The sequence below is a fragment of the Amaranthus tricolor genome, chromosome 14 (genome assembly GCF_026212465.1).
Source record: "Amaranthus tricolor cultivar Red isolate AtriRed21 chromosome 14, ASM2621246v1, whole genome shotgun sequence".
NCBI classification, from domain to species: Eukaryota; Viridiplantae; Streptophyta; class Magnoliopsida; order Caryophyllales; family Amaranthaceae; genus Amaranthus; species Amaranthus tricolor.
In genome coordinates, this window is record NC_080060.1 from 7,272,551 (window position 1) to 7,285,734 (window position 13,184).

A 13,184-nucleotide genomic window follows, 5' to 3' on the forward strand; every position below is an offset into this window, starting at 1 on the left:
TATGAAAAGCGTCTTCAAAAAAATTATCTAGTTTCTTTTGATGTTGAATTTTCTAGTGTAGTTGCTCTAGCTAGTTGCTTGCACCCCTTAGGATGTTGGAGCTTTTGGTTGATAACTATTGTGTATTTCGTTCCTAATGATATGGGCCACAAGTTAAATGAATAAATAAGGTTCATTTTATAAAATTTTGTAAAATGTATTCTAGAAAAGAAAACTATACATCATCATCATCGTCAACATCCCTTATGAATCCCATACATAGTATATTGAAAATTTATATAAAAGCATATTTATAGTAATGTATAAAAAAGTTACCTTTGTAGAATAATTCATGTATAAATTGAAATATTTGTATTTCAAAATCCATTATCTTCGTCAATTATAAAACGTATTTTTCTTAATTGATCCCTTTATCACCTACTAAAAAAGTATATTTATGTAACACTCCTGAATTTTTGATCCTATATACGAAACTAAAATCGCAGGGGAAGTAGGAAATTCGAGTGTTACATTAAAAATAAAATATAAAATAAATATTAAAAGAAGGAAAAATAAAAGTTAAGTTGGATGATTTAGTTAAAGGAATTAGAAAACTCCCATATAAGATTGTGCGTAAATTTCGGCAACATCTGCCCTAAAGTTGGACGCATTTAACAAACAACGATTAGTAAAACATAATAAAGAAGAGGCATCATCGGCCTTGTAACAGAATATCATGGCGGAATGATCATCACCTAATTCTTGGTTGACATGATAAGCATAGATCGTGGTTTCAATGTAAACGCTTGAGATTGAAGAAAGAAAGAGAATAATAAACTATTTAAATCATACAACCCATAAAAACAATGCAGCAGAATTAACTTATACAAAGGAGGGCATGCACCTCAAACTTAGAACATAGGCAACTTAATTAAAAAGAAACTACATATAGACAACAAGATTATTGTATACTTCAAGATTCTCACTCATTTCTCCCCATATGCAATGCAAAGAAGCTCCATCACCTGCAATGTCTATCTATGTTAACCCCGTTGCTATATGTAAGATCATAGATCAACGTGTCATAGTAAGGCCATCAAAGACAGGCCATCAACATTGAAAACAGTACACGTCAGTAATCGACAAACTTATAGCAGTTAAATACACAGAACAAGTGAATAGAACAATAACATTGCACGGCAATAAAGGTTTTACTCTTGTACCTAACACTTCCGATTTAATCCACGATTTGCTTTCTGAACTTCTAATCTCTCAAAGAATATTCAAGAGTACTGGATCTTTTCTCTACTTTATGGCATAGTGACAAGGCCAAGGGCCTTATTGGCCATCCAGCGCCCATGGCAAAGTATGAGCTCATACCCCCTGCAGCTGACCCTCTCGGATCCTACCTTCGGGAAAAAGACACACTGGGGTACCAATCTAGTGAAAAGGCCACCATATTGGGGTTTGCAAAGCTCGCATGGTAACACCTCGGTCAAGGGGCGGATTCGGCCACCCGACGGCGAATAACAAAAGTACGCTCATACCCCCCATACGGTAATCCCGTCGGATCTCACTTAAGGGACTACTAAATCAATCGGATATAATCCAGTTGAGTCACGCCAACTAATTGCAATCTAATGTTTAATCAAATGGGAATAACTCTCGCTTTCTACTATTAATGAGTGCCCTGAGATAGCAGATTGCCAAAACCCACTGAACAACTCAAATGAAATACGAAATCCACCTATAAAGGAGTCATTCTAACTCGAAGACATAATCCAATTCTTAAATAAATAAAGGGATGGTCCCCGCCTTCTACTAACACTCTTATTCTCTAAACTATTCTAATCTTAAGAATTTCATAATCGATAGCTCTTCGTATAAAGTTTACTCACTAGTACCTCATAATTTCAATACGATGCATATTATCACAATAAACAATAATGTCTTAAAAGAAATTGCATATAAAGGTTAGTTTTTGGGTGTTATTGCACGACAAAAATCACCCAACTAAAGTTTTACCTTCCTCTTATGAACTGGGAACCTATACAAGGTTGAAGTAGAACTAATAAGCCTATTTGTCTCCACTCAAGAGCATCAAACATCTACAACAAGCTATCACTCACCCATTCAAAGTAACTTCCACTTTTTCTAACGCATACTAAACCAATTCACATTACTCAATCTATACTTGTTCATAAGTTATAACATTAACTCAACAATCAAATAAGCTTTTACATCCACTAAACCAAGGATCAAATAAGCTTTCATAACAACAAAGTGTACTTTAAGACCATTTCTTTAAACCTATAGGACTCGAGTAATAAAACCATATCACCATGTCATGTCATCAACTAATAACACTTGTACAACAACACTAATACTAATAACTTAAAATAATGTTGATGTTAGTGATAACCTCAAGCTGTCGTATAACTCACTACAACATACAAAATTACTCACGATGACAAAGGACATGAAAAGAAACACTTCCTCTAATAATTAGCAACAATAATAACAATAGTTTCTTTCGACTTCCACAACGATAAAATTCAACTCTAATAGCTACGATCGTAACATAATTAACTAGCAATAATACTCAATAATATAAACAATAACCACCATCATTTTTTTTATAATAACACAAGTGACAATTAACGCCCACTTTAGGACTAATAAATTCAACCATCTATTCTACATTTATCACCATTCACAATATAATCACATATTCAAATCTCATACCAATTTATTCAAGTTATAAAACATCCCTAAACAAAAAAGTAGTACAACTATCATTTATATTCGTACTTTAAACCTTAATTCATAAATATATTCAATTCATAAATCCAACTATTACTCGTAACAAGATTCAATAAATAAAAGAAAGAAATAACACAAAATCATCATAAGACTCATAAACTTGATAAAAATCCCAACTAAAACAAGAAAAAAAAAATCAATCAGAGGAAGGTGAGATGGCTTACAAGGATGGAACAAGGAGAGGGAGGAGAAATAAGTGGAATTTGTGGTGGTGGTGTTCTTGTAATGGTAGGGGCTGCACAAAACCAGTTGTCACAGCCGTGTGTACTGGCTGTTGTGGGGAGGAGCAAGCAATAGCCGACAGCTAGGGATGGCAGGCGCGTCTATTACATGTGGCGGTGGCACAGTAGCCAGCTGGGGCGGCACAACCAGGAATAATAAGAAGGGAATGAGGGATGGAGGGTTTGTGCTGTTTTTTCTTTTCAAAATGTATGGCAAATTTCTATCTTACTTAAAATAAAATCCTAACCCATCTTTTTATGAAAATTTGAAAAAAAAAAAGTTTTTTTAATAACTTTAGTCAAAAAATAAGCTTCGTTCAAACTTATTTCCCAAAATAAGCGTCATTGGCTCCAAAGCTAGGCTTAGTGTATACTCGCTGTTACTAACAGCGAATTAAAGGAAATGGTTAAAAATTTAGTCAAGTGTGAAGTCGTTGTTACTAACAGCGAACAGCAGCAAACCTGGTCAAACCAGGTCAAACATTTGTTCGTTGTTAGTAACAGCGAACAAAGGCTTGACCTGGTTTGACCGGGTTAGACTCTGTTCGTTGTTACTAACAGCGAACAAATATTTGACTTTTATTGACTTTTTTGTATGATTTAAACTAGCCGTTGTAAAATTGAAAAATAGCCATTATGAAGTTGAAAATAGCCATTGTTATTATGTTCTATAAATAACTCCATCATTTCCCTACTTCATTGTATCCAAACTCCATCATTCTTGTTCTAGTTAATCGATTTTGAAGGTAACATAAAGTAATATGTTAGTATTATTCTCAATTTATAAATGTTAATATTATTTTTGAATGTTTACTTATGTTACTATATCATATGTGTTCCATAGATGTCACAGGAGCATTCGATTGAAGAGCTTTGTGATTGTGGTTCTGAAGTTGAGATTAATACAGATTGGAGCAACATCGATCCTAGGTGTGATTTTGTTGCTTGTCCTTTCTACTTGGTTGAAGGATTAGGTTGCACATACTTTAGATGGATTGCTCCGGAGGGTACCAAATGGCAGAAAGACTTAATAATACGGCTTGAAAAAGAAAAACAAGAGCTTAAACATGAGGTATTTAATCTCAAGAGACAAATAGATTATATGGCACATAGGAAAGAAGAAACTGAAAGGATTATAAGAAAGTTTAAGAAGCAATCTAAATTAGCGGCGATGGTTTAACTTAACAAATGAACTATGTAATTTGATATGGATTCGTTGAACATGAATGAAATTGTGTTGAATCTTCAAGAGCATTTTCTCTATTTGAATATGATTGTCTGTTTGATTTGATTAAATTCATACTTAACTCTTGGCGGAATGATTCATCGCCAAAAACTCTGAGTAATTAACATCATTTCATTCATAATAAACATGTGATAATACGATAAACATATACACATCTACATATATATTACAAAATATACACAATAGTCCACATGTTACAAATATTTAATATATACAAAATGTTACTAATGTTTAATATATAAAAATAGTATACTAATGCTAATCCTCCTCCTGTACCCTCTCAAACTGTGACGGTTTATGACGCTCGGGTAGGGTAGGTGATTGATACTGGGATAATCCAACACCCTGTGAGGACCCGACACTATAGTCGGGGCACGTTAAGTCTACCTCCTCAAGATAAACGTTGGCATGATGAGGAGATGACCCCTGAGCGTCCATAGTGGTGTCAGGCACAGCGACTTCTGGAATGAAGTGTTGAAACTGTGAACCTAGGAGTATGCCTTGGGCAATCTCCCGTACAGGCTCCTCCTAGCTGGAGCTGATGACAGCTGCAATGCCCTGTGCCTGCATTCAATTTGGAGTTAGTGAAATCTATAATATGTAAGTTCTATGGATAATAATCAACATGGAAGAATACTTACAAACTGTGTCATCGTCGGTGCTGCGGGAGCAAACTGGGCGGCTGCGATGATACCTCGTGGTGTCATCCATCGACGAGTGATAGAGAGGAACCACGACATGTAATCCGCCGAAGTAGGTGCGCCTACAGCATCGATCGGCGCACCTTGGGCCAGCAGCTCTAGCCTGTGATCCCAACGAGCGATATGGCGCCAGTTGATCTCCAACCAGTTCTTGGGTTTCCGACCCTTGTGTGAGTTGTGATGGAGCTCAGCCTCTATGTCACAAGGCGGCGGGATGCCCTGTACCATCCCAAATTGGCGCAGTATGCGCTCAGGGAGATGCACTTCGACTATGTCGAAGCATATCAAAGGTACAGATGCTCTCCACGCCCCTGACAATATCCCTGAGTGCTGAGGCAATGCAGCGTATGCCTCAGCAGGATAGGGTCCCATCAAAACTACACGTGAAAATGTAATTAATAAATTATGCAATGTGATAGTTACAAGACTAGTAAGCCTTTACCTGGTTAGCTCGAAGTAGATCGAATTGATCGCGATAGAAGCCCATGCCAAATCCCGTGTGAGTCCTTGTACGTCAATCAAAAGACCACCGCGATCCATATGGCACATCTGGTGGTGGAAGAATTGGTGGCGCAAATGCACCACGTCCCACAGTCCTCATTGGTTGCCCAATGAGAATGTGCTCCCACGCCCAAAGCTATGAGTTACAGATATAAGTAAGTAAACGAAACATAAGAACAAATTAAGAAACAAATCAATAACATGTAAAGTTAGTATTACCTGGAAAAGAATTAGGGGCCCAACGATCTCCTTCACGTTCTTCCGTGAAACGTCACATAGTCTCCTGTACAGATAACCTAGGGCTGCGGAACCCCAGCTGTAACCGGAGATGACCTCCCATGGCGCATTAAGCAACGTTAAGTACAAAAGTTGTACCATGTTGCCAGTCTTGTCGGAGAACAAGACAACACCAATTAGATATAAGAGATAGCCTCATCAACACCTTCAGGGAGGTGTGAGAAGTTCTGCGCAAGCCATGTCATGCGCAACCCACTTCCTTTGGATACCTCTGGGGGAGGTCGGACTCCTAAGACCCTATGAACTATATCTCGCCAACTATCGAGTTATCGTCCAACGGTACAGACGGCATGTTCCTCGATGGGAAGCCGTGTAAGCACAACTACGTCAAGTAAAGTGATAGTAACTTCACCTAGAGGTAGGTGGAATGTATGTGTCTCTTGGCGCCACCGCTCTACTAAAGCCGTAACTAAATCTCGATTCACTCTCCCATAAGCGATGAGGTGAAAGTCGTACAACCTCGCTCGCTGAATGAAGAGAATGATCCGTGCATCAATCTGCCACGGAGCAGAGTCGGGATGTCTGGTGTATATAGTCTCTATGTCGGACACCTAAACACAAAGATTATATTAGAATAAAGTTAAAGTATTAAGGCATATACATTTAAAAAATTAAGTTAACTAATCTAGACATCCCATAGTACATTGCTCCTGTAATCCGACTGCATCGTCAGCACACTAGGGTTGCGAGGGCCTAGAGCTGCTGGATCCATCTCTACTGTAATTCAATAATATTTAGTTGTAGTTATGATTATATGTAACAGACTTAAGAAATACTCAAATTGTATACTTATGTTATTTATTTGTTTCCATAATCTTTATGTTTCTATACTCAAATAATGATACAGTTTACCTTGACGTGCAAGTTCTTGTGTTGTGACCTTCACTATCACACCGTCGACAAGCGTTGCGTCTCCTTGACCCTTCGTCCATCTCGTTGGTGATCCTCCTTGACTTAAGTCTTCCTAGTCCACGAATGTGATCTGGATCGTGTATCACCTCAACACTGGTATATTGAGGCCTTGAGGCCATGACCTCTTATCAATCAACGACATGAATATGGATTCATATGTATTAACATAGCTCTGGGTAGTGTAGCAGGAGTCCACAAAACACTCATACGATAAGTGTCTTTTAATACAAACGACAAGAACATGAGAACAAGGTAAGTGATATATGGAGGGTTTGTTACAAGTGTCTTTTAATACATACGATAAGTGTCTTTTAACTTGAAAAAGGCCTCGTCTGTAGTCATGCATTTGAAGTGTTACGGGTGATAATTCTTGTGGCGTGTGAAGTGTACTTACTTCCCCCAATTAGCCATGCATTTGCATTCTCGCGTCTTTTAACAAAATAATCATTAACACGGTAGAAGGTGAATTCCACAAGTGTAGTTATAGGCAAGAAACGTACACCCTTCATCATGTTATTGAATACTTCGGCTAACTTGGTATTAGTAACACCATACCTATAACCTCCATCATGACATATTGACCATTTACACATATCACCAACTTGATCAATCCAAAAAAGAGCTTCTCGTTTGGCAACACCAATAGCCTTTAATCCCTAGATGACCTTATGTGGTTGTCTTTGCTTTGCAGTCCTACCATACATCTTCTTCAACTTCACATTACCCATTTGACGGTTGAAGTTACTTAACAAATGCCGCAAGCAAAACCTATGATGGGCATTTGGAGGTTGCCATTCCGGCTCCTCCATGGTTGCAAGAATGCCCGTATGTCTATCAGAAATAACACATAAACTTGGACTATGCATCACATGGTTACGAATACACGCCATAAACCAAGACCACGCAGCTATACATTCTTTCTCTACCAAAGCAAAGGCAAGCGGGAAGATTCACTTGTTTCCATCTTGAGCAATCGCAGTTAATAATGTATGGCGGTACTTACCATACAAGTGTGTTCCATCAATGGCAATAAGGGGTTCACAATACTTGAACCCCTCAATACTAGGTTTACAAGCCCAGAACACACGCTGGAAAGTTCTAATACTAGGAAGGACGTACACACCAACATGATTATCTTCCTTAAAGAACCACTCAACTACAGTCCCGGGGTTAGAAACTTGCATTGCTTTCAAGAAGCGTGGAAGGAGAGGATAAGAGTTTTCCCATGTCCCATAGATGGAGAGAAGGGCTTGTTGTTTAGCACACCATGCCCGCTTATAGGTCACTTCGACACCAAATTGGTCTTTCACCATTTATCGCACCACAGAGACCTTAATTGATGGGTCTTCAACAACACAATTTCTATAACATTGTTAATAACGGAAGATGTCAAATGAATGTGTCCAGCTGACACATTTTCAGTACTTAATACACAACCCCCATGCTTCCCTTTATATGTAACAATTTCCCATGTAGATGAATAGTAGCTCTTCCTAGCCCTTAGCCTCCAGGCACACCCCCTCTTACACTTCAAGGTAAGCACAGTTTGATTTGAAGTCTCAGTTCGGTACTCAATGTTCCTACGAATATGATACAATCTAACAGCATCCAACAAGGTATCCTTGTTATCAAACATCATACCCTTTTGAAACTCTCCTTCATCGGTGTAGGTTGTATCACATTAGCTAGAGCCTCAAAGAGTTGTCCTCAATGTGTTCATCTAAAGGGGAAACTAGTGCATAAGGTGTAGGAGCAACGATTATTGGAATATTGCCTAAGGTCATGTCATTAGCTAAAGCCTCCTAATCAACACCCACATCGTCCTCAAAAGGAGATTCAACGAATTCATTACTCTCACTATTAACATCATCCCAAGGCTCATTTGTATCTTCTAAGTTAATCGTATCATCATTTGAGACTTGAAGTTCAAGTTGATTGGGTTCATCAGAAGGAGAAGAGGAAGATGGCATAATGGGATTTTGGGTTTCTTGGGTAGAGAAAGGCGTAGGAGAAGGAGCAAAAGAAGTTACATTCAGGACTGCATTTGTTTCTACAACATTGACATCTTGATTCCCTAGGGGTACCTCTTCTACATATAACTCTAAAGAAGGAATAGAGGTAGACTTTGAATACTCCCACATTGCATCTATAGCCTCCTCATCCTCAAACGGAAGAGCTACAATTCTCCACTCATACTGTATTTAAAACTTACATTAACAGTACTTCTTGTAGTGTCAATGCCAATCTTAGAGCATATAAGATGTTTAAATTCATTCAAATCCATGTTTGAGTTGCATGCAAACAATTTACGTCTTCCCCCAACATACTTAACATTGCTACTGCTTGATCGAATTGAACCATTCCAAAAACATACAACAATACGTACAAAATCAACATCACCATCAAGTTCATAAGAAAACAAGTACATTGTTCAACAACTCTCACAACTAGAGTTCACAACATTCATAACAACATTTAAAAACAAGGAACATTGATTATTGATTGCATAAATATATATATAATTTACAAATTTAGGGTTTGCATTCAAACATTCTCTACATTAAATTCAAAAATTTTCTACATTAAATTCATGAATAAACAACCTCATTATGAAGATCATGGCAAATAACAACTACATTTGACATATTTATAGAGTTTAAGTGTAAATGAGCACTATAAATGACATACTTTTTAAAAACAAAAAGAACTAAAAAATTTATAATAAAAAGGTACCTTAATAAGCTATAGATCACCAAGAAGCAGTAATTTGCAAGTTTATGAACCTGTATTTATGTGAAAGTTGATGAAGAAATATAAAAGCTAAATTATCGAAAAAAGAAAAAATAATAAAATTAATACCTGAAGTGAATGTAGGAAGATGACAAAACTAATTAGCAGTAGAAACTTGGAATTTGATGAGATTAATTAAAGGATTGAAGTTGATTTTAATGGTGGAAAGAAGAGGGAAATTTTCGTGGGTTAGCGCGCTGAAACGAAGTTACGTGAAATGAAGAAGGAGGAAGAAGACTGCTGATATTTAGGGCAGCATAAGGTCGCAGTTACTAACAGCGAATTTAAAGTTGACCAGTCAATCCCATATGTCGCTGTTAGTAACAATGACATTAACCTTGACTAAATTTTTGATCATTTCTTTATACTCGCTATTAGTAACAACGATTATATACCAAGCCTAGATTTGGGGCCAAAGATCCTTATTTTGGGAATAAAGTTTGGCCAAAGCTTATTTTTTTTGACTAAAGTTATTAAAAAGTCTTATTTTTTCAAATTTTCTCTTTTTATAGCGTAAATTATTTTAGCAAGGCCCAATCAAGGAAACCCACATTTGTTTTGTTTATATATATATATATATATATATATATATATATATATATATATATATATATATATATATATATATATATATATATACATATATATATATATACATATATATATATATATATATACATATATATATATATACATATATATATATATACATATATATATATATACATATATATATATATACATATATATATATATACATATATATATATATATATATATATATATATATATATATATATATATATATATATACATATATATATATATACATATATATATATATATATATATATATATATATATATATATATATATATATATATATATACATATATATATATATATACATATATATATATATATATACATATATATACATATATATATATATATATATATATATATATATATATATATATATATATATATATATATATATATATATATATATATATATATATATATATATATATATATATATATATATATATATGAGGGATCCATTGAGAAGAGATTGAAAATGAGAAGGGTAAGAAGGACTCTACACCCTTGATTTCATTAAAATAAAAAAATTTGTAGTCATAATTGAGCCAAAAACTCATAATTGTAAAAGTAACTATGTTACACAAAAAGGTAACTATGAAATAATTTTTAAAATGTTCTTAATTTATAACATAGTATCCTTTTTTGTATATATGGTAACTAAACAAATTCAAACAAAAATCTTTCTCACCCATCTCATTTTAAAATCCTTCTTATTTGATCCTACATATATATATATATATATATATATATATATATATATATATATATATATATATATATATATATATATATATATATATATATATATATATATATATATATATATATATATATATATATAATTATTTTTTTATACAATTATAGTAATTTTAATTTGAAACTCTTTATTTTAGTAATCGAAAATTTATTGATTTTTATTTATCTAGATTCATTTTCTTGCGAGACCCAACTACGAAAATTCACACATTTTAATAAAATAATAATTTTAATTCAAGCCTCTTTTTTTTGAAATTGTAACTCTATATTTAATATAAATATATGTTAACATTTTAATTCGTATATGAAAGTAATCTATTAAATTTAACTAACTCAAATTAATTTCATATAATTATAAAATCTTCAAAACTTATTATAATAATAAAAAATAACGTCATAAAATGACGGGGTGTTACAGTTTGACAACATTATTAGATTAATAAAAACACTCAAATAATACTAAAAACGTCATACAAATGAAATATGTATTATCATTTGATGTCACCAAAGCAATGGGATAACCAATAAGATTTAACCCATAAAATTATATGTGAGTAGTAAAAATAGAGAGCGACTATTAAAATATTATGTGATTGAGGTGTGTCTTTAAAGTTAAATAGTAAGTTTTATTGAATGACCATTAGACCGACACTACTATATGAATCAGAATGTTAGACTTTTAGAAACAAACATGGTAGAAAGTTAGAAATAGCGAAAATATTAATGCTTCGATGGATGAGTGCATACATTCCTTGAGGGATAGAATTCAAAACGAAAATATAAAAAAAGGTTTAGGAGTTGCACATATTGCGCAATAGATGAAAAATAATCATTTAAGATGACTTGAGGATGTGTAAGACTGGATACTAGTCAATCGGTAAGGAAAATAAAAAGTTGGAGCTCAAAAAGCTTTAAAAAGTGCGAGAAAGACTAAAAATGACTTAGAGGACATGAGTGGAAAAAGATATGAAAATTCTAGATTTACAAATTTAGATTGTAGAAAATTGGGTGGATGACCATTAGAACTGATATATTGATTCATATAGCCGATCTCAATCTTTTGAGATTAAGGCTCTGACATTATTGTTGCGTTATATACTCATGATAAAGCGGATCAAACGTGTTGGATCATGAATGATGAAGGTAAGTTTGGAGCGAAGAAGGCATACAAACTTGTTTTTAATGTTGAAGGTGTTGTGTCAAGCTCGATGAATCCTTATCCATTATGGGCAAAAACTTGGAACTTTAAATGCCAACCAAAAATACAAAATTATGTATGGAGGGCCTGATTGAAGGGCTATCCTAGTAGCGAAAATAAGGAAATAATGATGCATATGTTGTATTTTGTGACTTTAGTTTATTAATCAAACTTATAAAATAAAGTTTACATAAACTTAATAGGTTATAAAAACATATGACAAGTTCAAACATTTGCTTAACATACACCAAATGTATACTTCATCATCGGGAATCCCATATATCGAACATAGTAACAAGAAGATTTTGTATGTGACTTGATATAAATTCTAGGCGAGATGCTCCATCCTAAAACATCATTTCCTCCCTACTACGATGCTTGGGAATGCACACCAGAAATATGTTTTGAGATACAAAGAATTTTACTAAATTCCCAGCACAAGGAAATCAGAACGATTTAAGAGAAACTTGAATGAAGAAGAAACGAAAATTTACAATCGAGGATTGCAAGTTTTCTATGTAAAGTGCTAGAGAGGATAAGAAATTCAGAAATCATATGAATATTTCATGTATATCTCATGTAAGAAATAACTTACACATGCCTTCTATATTTTAGAAGAACATACAACCATTCATGAAGTAATATGTCACTTCATGAACCGCAACATCGATTCACGAATCAATGTTGATCATAAATCAATCCATCCCAATATATTCAGTTAATATAACCATATTAACCGTAGGTAGTTATAGCATGACTAACAAAACCGAATAAAACGAACATTGCATAAAACAAACTTTGCGACCCATGAACTCGCTACCAATGAAGAAAGTCGCAACCCGCTAATTGTGTTTTTTCCAAAACAAATGCTTTGCTTTGAAAACTCGCGATCCGTGAAAAACACTTTCCACAAAAATTAGTAACTTTGCAATTTTGGGATATTTTCAATTAATTATTATTTAATTAATTTATTTTGATTTAATTAATTTATTATTTCCGAAACCATTATACGCTCTAAATGACAACAACATATCATGAAAATATGTACTTAATGCTCAAAGACTTCAAGAAATCGGAAAAATTGAGCTTTAGATCATGATTTCATCAACTATCGATTATAAAGCGTATATGTGTTAGGTCGTGACAATTCGTCA